Source organism: Sarcophilus harrisii, chromosome 4, assembly GCF_902635505.1.
Source record: "Sarcophilus harrisii chromosome 4, mSarHar1.11, whole genome shotgun sequence".
Lineage (NCBI taxonomy): Eukaryota > Metazoa > Chordata > Mammalia > Dasyuromorphia > Dasyuridae > Sarcophilus > Sarcophilus harrisii.
The window spans coordinates 228,443,908-228,459,281 of NC_045429.1; the positions used below are offsets into that span (position 1 = coordinate 228,443,908).

Below are 15,374 nucleotides of genomic sequence, written 5' to 3' on the forward strand. Positions count from 1 at the left end.
TTTTCACACAAATGTAAAGTCTAGAGTCATATAAATTAAATAGAGAAAATGACACAATAATGCATTAATTTCCCCCTACATTCTTGCTTTCCTAAGAAAGAAGTTCTTAAATCTTTGTCTTTATTGACAACTTGAAATAATGTTTTTAAATGCATAAAATAAAATAATAAAAGTACAAAGGAAAAAAATTATACTAAAATACAATTCTTAATTAAAAAAAAAAAAAAAAGAAAAGTTCATGAACCCAAATTAAGAATTACCCCATACTCTAAGTGCTTGCAAATTTTCCTGAAATGGTATATGCCCTTTCTTCTGACATGCCACCCCAAATGAAATAGGACAAACAGACAACAGGGCCTCAGACTGTGCCCTGAGTGATTTAATCCGTTCAAGCTTTGGAACACTGGCCCCAGGCTCATACTGTCATGACTGGTGAGTGCACAAGCATGAACTCCCACAGTTCACTAGATACAGAATGCTCCAGTCCTGTTTCACATTCCACCTTGCACATTGTCTTGACATGTTACACTGAAGCTCGCTTTCCAACTCTTTCTCTAACAAATATCAATACTATTTACTATACCAGAAAAAGTAAATTGATCAATTCATTTATGGCAGACTCATAGTTCTATTGATTCCCAAATCAAAACACTATTCCCTGGAAATCACACCCCTAATTTGTTTCCTCCATTTGCATGTTTGATCCTTGAGGAATTATAAAGATTGTTTTGGCTTTTGTATTGCTTGCCCTGGTACTTGGCACATTAGTAGTCTTTTTCATTTACTTAATTTCATTCACTTTCTATTTTTTTTAAGAAACAGTATGAAAAGGGCTTCTGAATTCTCTCCCTCTGAGACTTAATTTCTTCCCTTGGTAAAGTAGAAAGTGTGTGTGTGTGTGTATGTGTATGTGTGTATGTGTGTTTAATGATGATAGCATTTTGTAATACTAAAATGCTATTTTAAAATATGTTAATTATTAAACAGGAAAGCTATAGTTTTCAAAACCATTATCTAAAGAACCACTTCTGTTTTTTAAATAAGTTTTTTTTTTTATTTTCAAAATACATGCAAAGATAGTTTTCAACATTCATCATTGCAAAAACCTTGTGTTCCAAATATTTCTCCCTCCCTTAGAGAGCAAGTAATCCAATATATGTTAAACACGTGCAATTCTTCTATACATATTTCCACAATTATCAAACCATTTCTCTTTTGCTGCAATCAGATCACAAAATCTTTCCTCCAGTATTGGAAGGACACTTGGAAGTCATATAGTAAAATCTTTTTATTTTACAAATTAAGAAAACTGAAGCTCAGATAGAAGTGATTTGCACAAGATCACAAGTCTATGAAATGACAGAGTTGAAGTTTTCATTCAGGCCTTGTTATCCCAAAATATACAACTCCTTCAGGTATACTATACTACCTCTATTTTACAGGAAGAACCATCACAGAATTAGAATGAATGAATGAATGAACATATGAAAAGCATTTCTATAAACCTTAAAGTATTATCAGCTGCTACTAACTTGCCCTCTGGGATTATACTTCCCTTCACTAAATGAACCTTATTTGTATCTATTTACATACGTTTCCTCCATTAGAATGAAAGCTTCTTGAGGGAAGAGACTTTTTAATTTTTTGTCTTTATAGCCCAGTATCTAGCAAAATGCCTGACACTAAATAAATGCTTGTTGATTGATTGTAGAAGCAGCACCATCAATTCATTCATTTAATAAAAAAAATGTCTAGCCTGGGTTTAAACTACTAATCTTTAAACTTTTTTGCTTTGTGTATTGACGCAATGTAGATTATTCTTTTTTTAAAGACCTAGAGAGCTTCTAGAATATAGCACAGCTTTTCTGTGGACAATTCACAGGAAAACATGGGACAATATTTACACAGGACGAGAAGGCATAAAGGAGCAGAACTATGTAACAATGATAAACAAAAGCTTCAAAATGATGTCCTACAGAAGCAAGCAAAGCTTCTTCAAGGACAGTCTTACCATTCTGATTCATGAAAATAACATAAAATAAGGGTATATCTTTAGGAGCTGCCCAAGTTCTACAGAGAACTTAAAAGTTCTCTTGCTTATTATCACACCAATACAGATTGGAGGGTCGTTTAAGAGTATGCTGTTGTTGTAAGTACTAAAGAGGACAAATATATTTAAAGGAGGAAATACCATTTTCAAAGCTGCAAATTTTGAAATGCCTAGTAACATTCTTTGTTAAGGCTCATTGTGTATCTTTTGTGCCTCATCTGCTTAAGTATTTTCATACTGCAGGGGTCCATGATTATATCAGCCAAAGTATGTCCTCCATTGTTATAGACCACAGTCCATGATAATTCTTTGTGGGTTTCTGTGATGGAAAAATTTACTATGTGATTGAAGAATAACGAGGACAAAGGTAAAGAGAGATAGGAAATGAAATGACATGAATGAAGAGAGAGGAGGCCAGTACTATTGGATCACAAAATGTGGGACAGAGAGTAAAACCCAATGAAGCTGGAAGAAGAGGTTGAGATTATAACCATGACTATACTTATTGGTTACTGGGATCAGTTGCAAACTCTTGACTGCAGTAGAGAGTACTATTTCTTAAGCGTTCATAAACAGATTTAAAAACATCCCAAAAATAAAGGAGAGCAAGTAGAGGAAAGACAACCACACACAAAATTAGAAAAGAAATTTTGCCTCCATGTTTAGCTCTTATGTATCCTTCTCAGAGATTTCAGATCTCTTGATTTTCTTGCTTTAAAGAACTCTCAGTGAAAAGACTCCTTCCACCAAAGAAGCCTTCTCTGTAAATTAGTAGTCTTAAAGAGTTGCCTCAAGCACTGAGAGGTTGTCACTTGCCCAAGGTCATAAAGGCAATATATGAGGCAGGGCTTAAACCTTGATCTTCCCGGTTCCAAATGATTATTATAAACTATGTCATGCTACCTCTCATGAACAAGAAAGAGTAAACATAAAAGATTATTAACATCAATGGAATGTCTGGAACTTTTATAAAGCTTATTTACATATACATTTTTTAGAGCAAAAAAAAAAATCCTGCTTTCATTTGAGATTTCTCAGACAATAAACATTTAATTGCTGCTACTGCTGGCACCAATTAATACTAATATGATTTGAATGCTAAAAAGTACTGGCCCTTGATTAACACATTTCCTAGTTTCTTGCTGCAGAGTTACAAACTGAACCTTATCCAGAAGTTGTAAAAAGAAAAGCAACATTTTTTTTTTCTTGGAAGAGCCTTATTTCTTGGAACTTCCTAGTGCATTTGATTCATAAATGTTTGAACTGTGTTCCAGCCAGCTTATCTCTAGGCTGCAGCAACTTAGGAGCCAGCTGTTTGAGACCATGGTCATGACTGTCTCTGTTCTTTACAAAATACAGCACCTGTACTACAGAGAAGTTAATAGTGTCATACTTATATAGGCTTGCAGCTCTCAAAACAGTACAAAAATACTGAATTCAAATGGTTTGCCTATTATAAATAATGGTTTAAGTGAATTGTTGCATGACTCTATAATTAAGTGTAATATAAATACTAATAAAATCTTAAAACAAAAAAAAGCAAAAAAACAAAAACAAAACCAAAACATTTCTAAGCCAAGAATGATGGCATTTGAGTAGATTCCTAGGAGAGGTTGAGACTGGTGGAAGACTTTGAACTCTGAACTGATCTGCAGGCTAAGTGAGGGGCCATAATAAGGTAGGCATCAGTATAATAAACCTTGAAGGCTAAAAAACTAGCAGGCTGTTTAGGGAGGAGTGAACTAGTTCCAGTCAGAAAAACTACATTGATTAAAGCTTTTGTGCGTATCCAGTGGTGGAACTGAATGAAATAAAAGACCCAGTTTTCACATTCATGGACATATACCCCACCTTTGACTCAAAGATCTTTAATATCTCTTTCCCTATTATCTAAAAAATACAAGTAGTCTTGTTTGCCTGGCATTTAAGACCCTCCATTATTAGAATTCCATTTACCTTTTCATTCTTATCTCCTCCTAATATCTCTGCACATATCTTTTGCTACAGCCAATCCAAGCTCCTTGAGGAACCCTGAACATTCCCTGACAATCCAAGCTTTCTTGTCCTGAGCATTTGCTTAGCTATTTCCCCACCTGGAATGCCGATTCCTGACTGTTCCACTTGTCCAAGTCACTTTAAAGTATGATTTAAATTTTATGATTCTTCTTTGCCCTTTCCTCATTCTCAGTCATCAGGAAATAATTTCCCCTACTTCTGAACTTTCTAGTGATGGTATTATTTGTCTCTTTTATAGAATGTGCATTTTACTTTGAAGTACATAGACATGAAAGCAACACTGGGTAGTGAAAGTGCATTGGATTTAGAAGCAAAAGGTACAGTTTTGAATCTCAACTCTGCTACTTGCTGTGGGATCTTTGGCAGTGATAGAACCTCTATGAGCTTCAGTTTCCTTATCTTTAAAATAAAGAAAGCAGTGGTTCTTAATGTAAGATCCATAAAAAAAGTTTTGATTTTCAAAATTGCTTCTTGTTGTTCAGTTATTTCAGTCATATCTGACTCTTCAGATGCCATATAGAATTTTTTGTAGCAAAAATACTGGAGTGGTCTATGAGTTCCTTACATTTTACAATTCATTTTTCAGATAGAGAAAGTGAAGCTAACAGGCTTAAGTGACTTGCCCATGGGTCACACAACCAGAAAGCATCTGATGCCAGATTTGAACTCAGGGAAATGAATCCTCCTGACTTCAGGCCTAGTACTCTTATCTACTTCACCACCTAGCTGCTCTTGAAAATTATATTTTAATATAATTGATTTCCTTTGAAATCCTATGTATTTTATATCTTAGAGAGCATTAATCCCGAGAAAAAAGACTTCACTAGATTGGGTTCATGGCATACATAAAAAAAGGTGAAGAATTCCTTTTCTAGATGTTCTCTATTCTCCTGGATGACTGTTAACTCCATCAGAGCAAGAGAGACCATGCCTTATTTGTCTTTAATTTGCATCTTCTGAAGCACCTAGTCTGGGACCTTGGACATAACAGATTTTATTATAGTTATTTTTAATATTTAAAATAATTAATGATTTATATATGCAAAGCACTAAGCTAAAAACTGGGGAGTAAAGAGAAAGAAGGAAGAAAAGGAACCAGAAAAGCAACAGGCTTCCTGCCCTAAAGCAGCTTAAAATAAATATTTGTTGCTTGTCTTAATGTCCAAGGTGTGAGGCCTTAATAATAATATTTCAAAAAAATCTGGTTTCAAGAACATGACCTCATGACAAATGCTTTCTCTGGTTCTTAGTTATATAATGATGCCATTTACACTAAATACAAGGGAGACAAAAGCTAAAATTAAATGACTTCAATACTCATTCATTAGTCTTCCTTTATGTAGCAATTCAGTGAAATAAACATTAGGGGCCTAGAATCAAGGTCTCCACTAAAGAGCTATAACAAAGCTTCCTGGGGCATGAAGGTGACCTTGAATTCTCCAATGTTATGGCAGGGGAGAGTAACCTCTAGCAGGTTCTTCCAACTCAGAAAGACTTTGAATATGAGCTTAATGATGAACTGTGTCTATTATCTGTAGATCAGCTCCATCTCACCCACAACTAGGCTATAACTGCTGTTTTTCCCAAGCTCTGATAACTCAGTCTCTTACTTTATCTGGCTGGGAACAAAAGGACACTACATTTCCTTCAGTTTCACTACCTCCTTTTTCCAATTCCCCTTTATAGATTGTCTTGTCTTTCTCCCTTGTTAGAATATAAATTTCTTGAGGAGAAAGACTTGTGTGTGTGTGTGTGTGTGTGTGTGTGTGTGTATGTATGTATCTTCAAATGCTTAGCACAGTACTTAGCATATAATACACCCTTAATGATTGTTTATTCTATCTCAAAGGCATTTATTTTGCCAATTTGCAGGATAACAATGTTTTTTTCTTTTTTTTATTTATTCATTTATTAATTTTTTTTATTTACAAAGCATATGCATAGGTAATTTTTCCAACACTGACCCTTGCAAAACCTTGTTCCAAAATTTCCTCTCATTTTGATGTAAAATGAGATGTTTGGGGGAAAATGATGTAACGTTTGCCTCCCCCCCCACCCCCTCCGCCACACACACATACATATTCCCAAACCCTGGTAAAAGCATACCTTCCCCAGACAAGCCCTTCCCAAGTTAAGTGGCTTCCTTCAATCGGAGATCTTGGTCAAATTACCTTCTATTGAAACAGATGTTTGGGGGGGTGGGGGGTGAGGCGGCCTGGTGCCCTTTCCAGGGAGTTCCCAGACTCTGGGGAAAAGCCTTCAAACTCCCAGGTAAGTGATTTTATTCAATTGGAGATCTGTCTGATGGTACTTTATTGATTAAACTAGACAGCTCCCAGCCTCAGGCCAACATTTGCCCATATAACCAGGGGTCTGTTAACACATCTTTGCCAAATTCCTAATGAGGAGTTTTGCCCACTAAGAGAGTTTCTTCTTAGTGAACAATAAAAATCCCTTTTTTTGCCACAAACAGATTTCGGGTTTGCAAGCAGAGGGGATCTCTCCCTCTATTCCCACACCTCATCACTTTCCCCACCCCTCTTCCCTAGCTGGCAGGTAGTCCAATACATATTAAATATGTTGAAATACATGCTGAACCCAATATATGTATACATATTTATACAGTTATCTTGCTGCACAAAAAAAAAAAAAAAAAAAAAAAATCAGATCAAGAATGAAGGAAAAGAAAAACTAGGAAAAAAAACAAAATGCAAGCAAACAACAACAGAGAGAGTGAGAATGCTATGTTGTGTTCCACACTCAACTCCCATGGTCCTCTCTTTGGGTGTAGATGGCTCTCTTCATCACTGAACAAGTAGAACTGGTTTGAATCCTCTCGTTGTGGAAAAGAGCCATGTCCATCAGAATTGATCTTCATATAATCTTGTTGTGCTGTGTATAATGATCTGGTCTTGCTCATTTCATTCAGCATCAGTTCATGTAGGCCTCTCCAAGCCTTTCTGAAATATCCTTTTGGCCATTTCTTACAGAACAATAATATTCCATAATATTCATATACCACAATTTATTCAGTCATTCCCCAATTGATGGACATCCACTCAGTTTCCAGTTTCTGGCTATTACAAAGAGGGCTGTCACAAACATTCTTGCACACACAGGCCTTTTTCCCTTCTTTAAAATCTCTTTGGGATATAAGCCCAGTAGAAACATTGCTGGATCTATGCACAGTTTGATATCTCTTTGGGTATAGTTCCAAATTGCTCTCCAGAATGGTTGGATCCATTCACAGTTCCACCAATAATGTAGCAGTGTCCTAGTTTTCCCACATTCCCTCCAACATTCCACATTATCTTTCCCTGTCATTCTAGCCAATCTGACAGATGTATAGTGGTATCTCAGAGTTGTCTTAATTTGCATTTCTCTGATCAATAGTGATTTAGAGCAACTTTTCATGTGACTACAAATAGTTTCAATTTCTTCATTTGAAAATTGTCTGTTCATATCCTTTGACCATTTATCAATTGGAGAATGGCTTGAACTATTATAAATTTGAGTCAGTTCTCTATATATTTTGGAAATGAGGCCTTTATCCAATCCTTTGGATGTAAAAATGTTTTCCCAGTTTACTGCTTCCCTTCTAATCTTGTCTGCATTAGTATTGGATAACAATTTTTTTTTCTTTTTTTCCTTGCCATGGCAACTCCCGAAGACTACTTACTAAGTTTAGATAGGTATAAAACACTAATATTTGAAGCATCAATATTAAAGTATCAGATAAGGAATGGACCTCTGATTTCATTGGCATAGACAGAGAAACTAAGGCAAGATAAGGGATTAGAGAGTATTTAATAATTTATTTAAAAGGGAGAGATTTATGGGAACCAAATGTATGCATGGTTTGGTCCCAGGGTTGAATAAGACTCCAAGAATCTAGCAAACAATGTGAGTTCTCAATGACATATATACACATGGCTCATTCTCAGGGGGCATATTGAGATAGGGGCAGAGTCAGGGTGCTGAAAGTGGGAAGAGGAAAGTGGGGGGAGGAACCCAGGAGATGGGGAGAGGCATCTTGATAAGACGGTATCTGATATTCTGATAACTTGGGATGGGGAGAGGCATTCTTATATTCTAAAACATAAGATCTTTTAACCTTATCAAATGTTCTGATTAAGAGGGAGGGGTGGTTTTGAAGGAGTGAGCAGAACAATTAGAAACTGAGGAAGAACAATTAGGAAAACTGAGTCAAGATAATAAGGGTAATTGAGTCAGGACAATAAAAGAGAAAAGGCATAACAAGGGAACTCCCAAGGAGCACTTTTCCTCTTTTAATACCTTCTCTGCAACTTAAAACATTCAGAGAGTTGATTAGGGCACCTTGAAGGTAAGTGACTCACCCAATGTCATACAGTCAGAATGTATCAGAGAGGGAACTTGAAATCTTTTGGGACTTCAAAGCCTATCTATTAGACCACACTACCTCTACTGCATGGTAAAGTACATGCAAAGAGTAAACTGAGATAAATATACATGGATCCTACCATCAAGGAAGAAACACACATAGAAAAATTAATCTTCATCTATCTTCTTCAAATCTCCTCACTATTCCCTCCAAAAATTACTCCTCAATCTGCCAAACATTTTACTCCCACTAAGACAATACATAACACCAAAAGATCTCTCTAGAGCGTGCAAAAATAAATGGATGAGAGTGACAGACACGGTTGCCTCACACACACATAACTGCTCTACAGAAATGTTGGCTCTTGGATTTGTTTAATTTCCAATCCCTGCAGGCCAGGAATGTGATTACATACAGCCTATTCATTGTATTCATTCATGTTAGTTCAGTTGTGACTAAATTATACTATGGCAAACAAGCTGGGTATCCCAGGGAGTAGTTTGTAATGTTCTTTTATATATAACCAGAGTTAGACTGGGCAATTCTATTCCTATGACAATATATCTCACTCATTCTTCTTTTTCAGATCTAGATGAAAGTTGGGACTGATCCTGGACAGAAAGAAAGTATATAGCAGAGGTAAGGAATATTGGAGATTTTAATTGTTGGCGGTAAGGAAGGGTAGTATATGTGAACAATAGCAATGTGTGACTGACTACGTCATCTTCAGTCACTATTTCTCAAGCTCTGAAAACTCTACTATAAGGATAATTACTGGGATAAGCTAGAAGAGTTGCTCTAGTTGGTCACGCAAATTATTGCCTGACAATTACCTTTAAGACAAAAAGAAAACAATCCAGGAGCCCAGGGTCTCTAAAAACAACTCTGAATTGCTAAGTATTAAAACTCAGCTAGGCTGATTTATTAAAATAGGAAGAGAAACGGGAATTTAGACAATTTGCATATTTGTTGTTGAGATGGAAGAGGTTGGATCAGTGATTTTATTAGTAAAGGAAGAGTTCTCTTCCAATGAATATTTAAAGCTGCTTTGCAATTTAACTTTTAAGTCACATAACTCAAAAGTGTTGGAGGTACAATTTCATTCTAAGTCTTTCAGACTGTGAGGTTACTTCTTTGTCTCTTAACAGTTCTCAAAATGTGGTCTGGAGTCCCCAGTGATCCCCAAGACCCTTGCAGGGGATCCATGAGGTCAAAATGATTTTCATAATAATCTTAAGAAATCTTAATTTACAAAACAAATGATTTCTAATGTTAAAATATCAGTAGATATAACCTACATCATAGTTCTTTGGGGAGTCTTCCACAATGTTTAAGACTTACAAAGGGATCCCGAAACTAAAACCTTTGAAAACTGCTGTAGTACACCATTATTTATGCCTCTTACTATTGAAACAATGAAGAATAATTACCATATACTATCTATGTAACTAGAACCTGACTGTAAAAAGGTTGACTTTATATAACTCTCAAGTTCTGTACATTAGAAAGATTACACTACAAATATATGAAATTATCTTCTACATTCCAGGCTTCAATATGTTTCTATTGGAAATTTTAATCTTAAAATATTCAGAAACTATAAACAATAGCCTCACAAAATTTTTCATACATATTTATATAAAGACATTTAAGTGTACACATATAAAGAAAACACATTCTGAATCCTTACATAGGTTTTTTCATATATGATTAATTTTTCTCATGAAATTTTACCTGAAAATGTTAAAATATTAATTCTTAAAATCTTCAAATCAAAGGACCAAAGATGTAGAGTTGGAAGGAACTTTAGAAATCATATGGCAAGATGAAAACTTCTAATTATTAAAAAATTTAAAAACCCACCATTTTGATTTAGTAATTTCATCATAAATCTAAAACTAATATCCATGTGAATAGTGCTTTGGGCCACAATAATCCTTGCCCCTGAAATTCAACTCAGGTACCATTGCAGCTTGCCCCATACAGCATTCTGTGGAAACAATTGGCACTAGGGCCCCAAGGCTGGTGGGTCCAGGCTTCTGTCCTCCAGTCTTAAGCTGAGGAAACTGAGGCTCAAAGAAATCAGTTGGCATGTCCAAGGTCACTTAGTGATTGAGCCAAGATTTGAACCAAGCTTCTTTCATCCATTAATTCAGCACCCTTCCTACCACATGGAAGTCCTACATCCTTGATTCATCAAATTTGCATCTAGTTTCCTATTAGCCTATTATGATGTTAGAAACAGGATTTCTGAATATTAAGTCATCAGGAGAAGCAAGTGTGATTAATATGAAGAGCATTCCCTATACTGACAACATCGAAGGCTATACTCACCTAGTTTGGAAATATTGGAATGGACAGCCCATTTAGAAAGGACATTGATAAAATGGAAGCCTCCATAAGAGGGCAAACAGAATGGTGAGTTGATCCCATGGAGGAAAATGATCATTTTCATCTGAGTATCTGAAGAGCTACAATATGGAAGAAGAACTAGACTTGTTCTATTCTGTCTCAGAGAGCAGTTAGAAAAGTATAGATGGAACCCTTTAAGAAGCAAATTTAGGCTTGATATATATTTTTTTAAATTCTAGAGGAACTCTTCAAAATAAGACCATATGACCAGTTTCCCTATCTATGTAGGAGGAAATCAATGTCCAAGTATGGTCTATTTGTGCTAAAGGCTTCTGAGGTCCTGGTTCTGAGACTGATTCTGTGAAAGCAAGACATATTTCTATATATTTGATCAGTAATGTTTTTAAAATTGGAAACTGAAAATGAAACCTTAAAAATTTACCATGTTAGTTTTTTTTTTTTTATTTTGAGAAGAAACAAAAGTTTGAATAGATAAAAATAGATAAATACATATTGTAGCAAAGTTACATTTTTTTGAACTTGGTGTTTTTCTATAAAGAACAGAGGAAATGAGGGGAAAATAAACTAACTCATCTGAAAAATTTTTCAAACCAATCAGTATTATTTTCTGATTATCAGCAGTTTCTGCTTCAGTTTCACCATAATCTTTTCAAAACTAAAGGCTTGCCAGGATTTAAATGAACATTGTTAATCTCAATGTATGGTATATGTCTAAATATTAGGCATCCTAGAAAGATTTCATAAAACTAAAAAGTATGAAGAGCAGTGAGGTGGCACTGTAGAGAGGACGCCAGTTTTTGAATCAAAAAGATGCATCATTATAAGTTCAAATCTAGCCTCAAACATTTACTATGTCAACGACAACTAGATAAGTTACTTAATCCTATTTTCCTCAATTTCCTCATATATAAAATGAGCTAGAGAAGAAAACGGCAAACCACTATAGTCTTTGGCAAGAAAATCCCAAACAGGGGTCACTAAGAGTCATATATGACTGAAACCTAACAAAAAAAAAAAAAAAAAAGATGCTGGAAGCAGACAAAAGGAATCAAAAGTATAAAATGTTAGGTCTTCAGAATTGCAAGGAGACATGCTTGTATTATAATGTCAGTCTATCTGGGACATGCACCTGATAATGTTCTGTATGCAACAACATTTGAAAGTTACTTGCTTCACTGCACATCCTACATGCTGTTTGTTTTATAATTCCACCAAATGATGCAGCAATGATAGTATTTCTTTCCTTTATTTGATTCCTGACTCTGAGTTTTCATTAAAATGAACTGAAAAAATTTTTTCCTATTTCTTAAAAATTTTTACATTATTTATTTTCATAAATGAAACTTCCTTGGTTTCTTAATAATCAAAATTTTTAAAAAATCTCTCTGGTACAGAATATCAAACAAGTACAATGTGTAATTCAGATTCAGGTAATTTCTTTTTATTTTTTTTAAGCCTTCCTTGATTGCACATAGTCTATATTATGGTTCTTTCCTTTGAACTACTGTATTGATGGCCTGTATCATGCATATGACAACAATGGAAAGCATTTATTAAAGACATTATATGCTAGGCACTGTTCTAAATGCTATGAATACAGAGAGAGACAAGACAGCCTTTCTCACAAGGAACTCACAGTCTAATGAAGGAAATTACAGGCAAACAACTATGTGCAGACAACATACATTCAGGACAATACAGAAATAAGGTGGTAGCTAGCTTTAAGAAAGGGCTTCTTTTTTTTTTTTTTTTAATTATAGCTTTTTATTTACAAGTTATACGCATGGCTAATTTTACAGCATTGACAATTGCCAAACCTTTTGTTCCAATTTTTCCCCTCCTTCTCCTACCCCCTCCTTCAGATGGCAAGTTGACCAATACATGTTAAATATGTTAAAGTATACGTTAAATACAATATATGTATACATGCCCATACCGTTATTTTCTTGTACAAAAAGAATTGGACTTTGAAATAGTGTACAATTAGCCTGTAAAGGAAATCAAAAATGCAGGCAGACAAAAATAGAAGGATTGGGAATTTACATAGTGGTTCATAGTCATCTCCCAGAGTTCTTTCACTGGGTGTAGCTGATTCAGTTCATTACTGCTCTATTGAAACTGATTTGGTTCATCTCATTGCTGGAGGTGGCCACGTCCATCAGAATTGATCATCATATGGTATTGTTCTTGAAGTATATAATAATGTCCTGGTCCTGCTCATTTCACTCAGCATCAGTTCATGTAAGTCTCTCCAGGTCTTTCTGAAATCATCCTGTTGGCCATTTCTTATAGAACAATAATATTCCATAATATTCATATACCACAATTTATTCAGCCATTCTCCAATTGATGGGCATCCACTCAGTTTCCAGTTTCTGGCCACTATAAAGAGGGCTGCCACAAACATTCATGCACATGCAGGCCTTTTTCCCTTCTTCAAAATCTCTTTAGGATATAAGCCCAGTAGTAACACTGCTGAATCAAAGAGTATGCACAGTTTGATAACTTTGAGCATAGTTCCAAATTGCTCTCCAGAATGGCTGGATGTATTCACAATTCCACCAACAATGTATCAGTGTCCCAGTTTTCCCACATCCCCTCCAACATTGCGCATTATCTTTCCCTGTCATTCTAGCCAATCTGACAGGGTGTGTAGTGTACTAAGACAACAGAGTTGTCTTAATTTGCATTTCTCTGATCAATAATGACTTGGAGCATCTTTTCATATGGCTAGAAATAGTTCAATTTCTTCGTCTGAGAATTGTCTGTTCATATCCTTTGACCATTTATCAAAAGATTCAGGTAATTTCTAAAGAAATTAACTTTATACATACATGAACTCTGTAGGTAAATCCAAAAGGTATTAACAAATAGTGTTGTTTACCCCTTTAGAAAGGACAGCTAAAGTGATGTAGTAGATAGAATGGCAAGCCTATCATTACTTTCCTAAGTTCAAATGTGATCACACTTACTAGCTGTGTGACCCTTAGCACAGTTCAGTTTCCACATCTGTGAAATGAGTTAGAAAGGGAAATGGCAAGCTACTCCAGTATCTCTGTCAAGAAAACCTCAAACGGGGTCACACAAAGTTGGACATGATTAAAAACATGATTGAAAAACAATAAAACCTTGACAAAGTTATTTATGTTACTGTTTGCTGAAGATCTTTTGTTTCCTTTTTCCTTTTTTTTTTGCTGAGGCAACTGGGTTAAGTGACTCACCCAGGATCACACAGCTAGTTATTGTTAAGTGTCTGAGACCAGTTTTGAACTCAGGTGCTCCTGACTTCAGGGTTGGTGATCTCTCCACTGCACCATCTAGCTGCCCCAGATCTTTGTTTTCTTAACACTTTCACAAAGGACAAGTCTGTTCCTCCTATTGAGCTTTTACTGCATTTAAATGGCAATTTTGCTCTTTTAATATATTTTACTGATGCCTTGTTTTTATACTCATACATTTCAAACTACCACCCACTTCCAATGAATCCTTGCTTGTGACAAGAAAAAGTCAAATAAACAAAAGCATCTATTTTTTTAAAATAGCACTCATGTCTTCAAAGTGCTTTAAAGTAATCCTAATATTCTTTAATCATCTATACCACATTGCTGTAATACAATCAAATGTACTTTTTCTGCTATTTTTGAACTGGGTACCAGTTTTTATATTCATACATTTCAAACTATCACCTATCTCCAACAAATCCTTGCTTGTGACAAAGTCAAATAAACAAAAGCAAACAATTTTTTTAAAAAATAAAAACTTTTATGTTTTCAAAGTGCTTTATAGTAATTCTAACACTCTTTAATCATGTATACAACACTACTGTACTAGTCAAATGTATTTTTTTTTCCTGCTATTTTTCAACTGGATGCCATGTTCCTTTTCATGCAAGATATTAACATGACATTTGGGTTTCAGCCATTTACAAATAAATATATAGCGTATCATGGTTCCTAAATGTTGAAATATGCCCTTAGTGATGAAGATTGTGTTAAACCTCAAAATGAGTGAATAGCTCTTTATTTAAAGAAAATATTTTTGTATTTTGATGCTTAACTGTAATAATAGTTGTTACTTGGTAACATGCAAAAATTTCACCTTATGGATAGTGTGATGTCATTAACACAAACTTTATTGAATCAGAATTCTATTGTATTGCTCATCAGTGTGATCTTTTTCCACCCTGACATCACTCTCCTTTCCATTAGTGATATTTAGTTCATTCCTGATGGTATGTTGAATTCTTAAGATAAATCATTCATTTTCAAATTGTTAGATTAAAGAATAGTAACTGATAGTTCATATTTTAGGACTTCAAGCAAGTAGATTTTTCTGTCTTTATCTTTAACCTATTTATCTCAGATTGAAAAAAAAATTTAACAACTAATAAACATTTATGCTTAATATGTCAGGCACTTTCTAGGTACTAGGGATTCAAAGTCAAAAGTCAGTCAGTCCTTGCCCTCAAGTAGTTTACATTCTATTTACATCCAATACTATAAAATGAGCAGTAAGTCCAATACTTGTATGGCTATAGGAAGAAAAAAAGTATTTTCTATTACATGAGAATAA

At 34.9% G+C, this 15,374-nt stretch overlaps 1 protein-coding gene across 1 annotated transcript in view; it reads right to left on the reverse strand.

Moving 5' to 3' along the window:
- The window catches only part of SH3BGRL2 (SH3 domain binding glutamate rich protein like 2), a 93,066-nt gene that overhangs the window by 13,410 nt on the left and 64,282 nt on the right, over window positions 1-15,374 (reverse strand). The window lies entirely within an intron of this gene.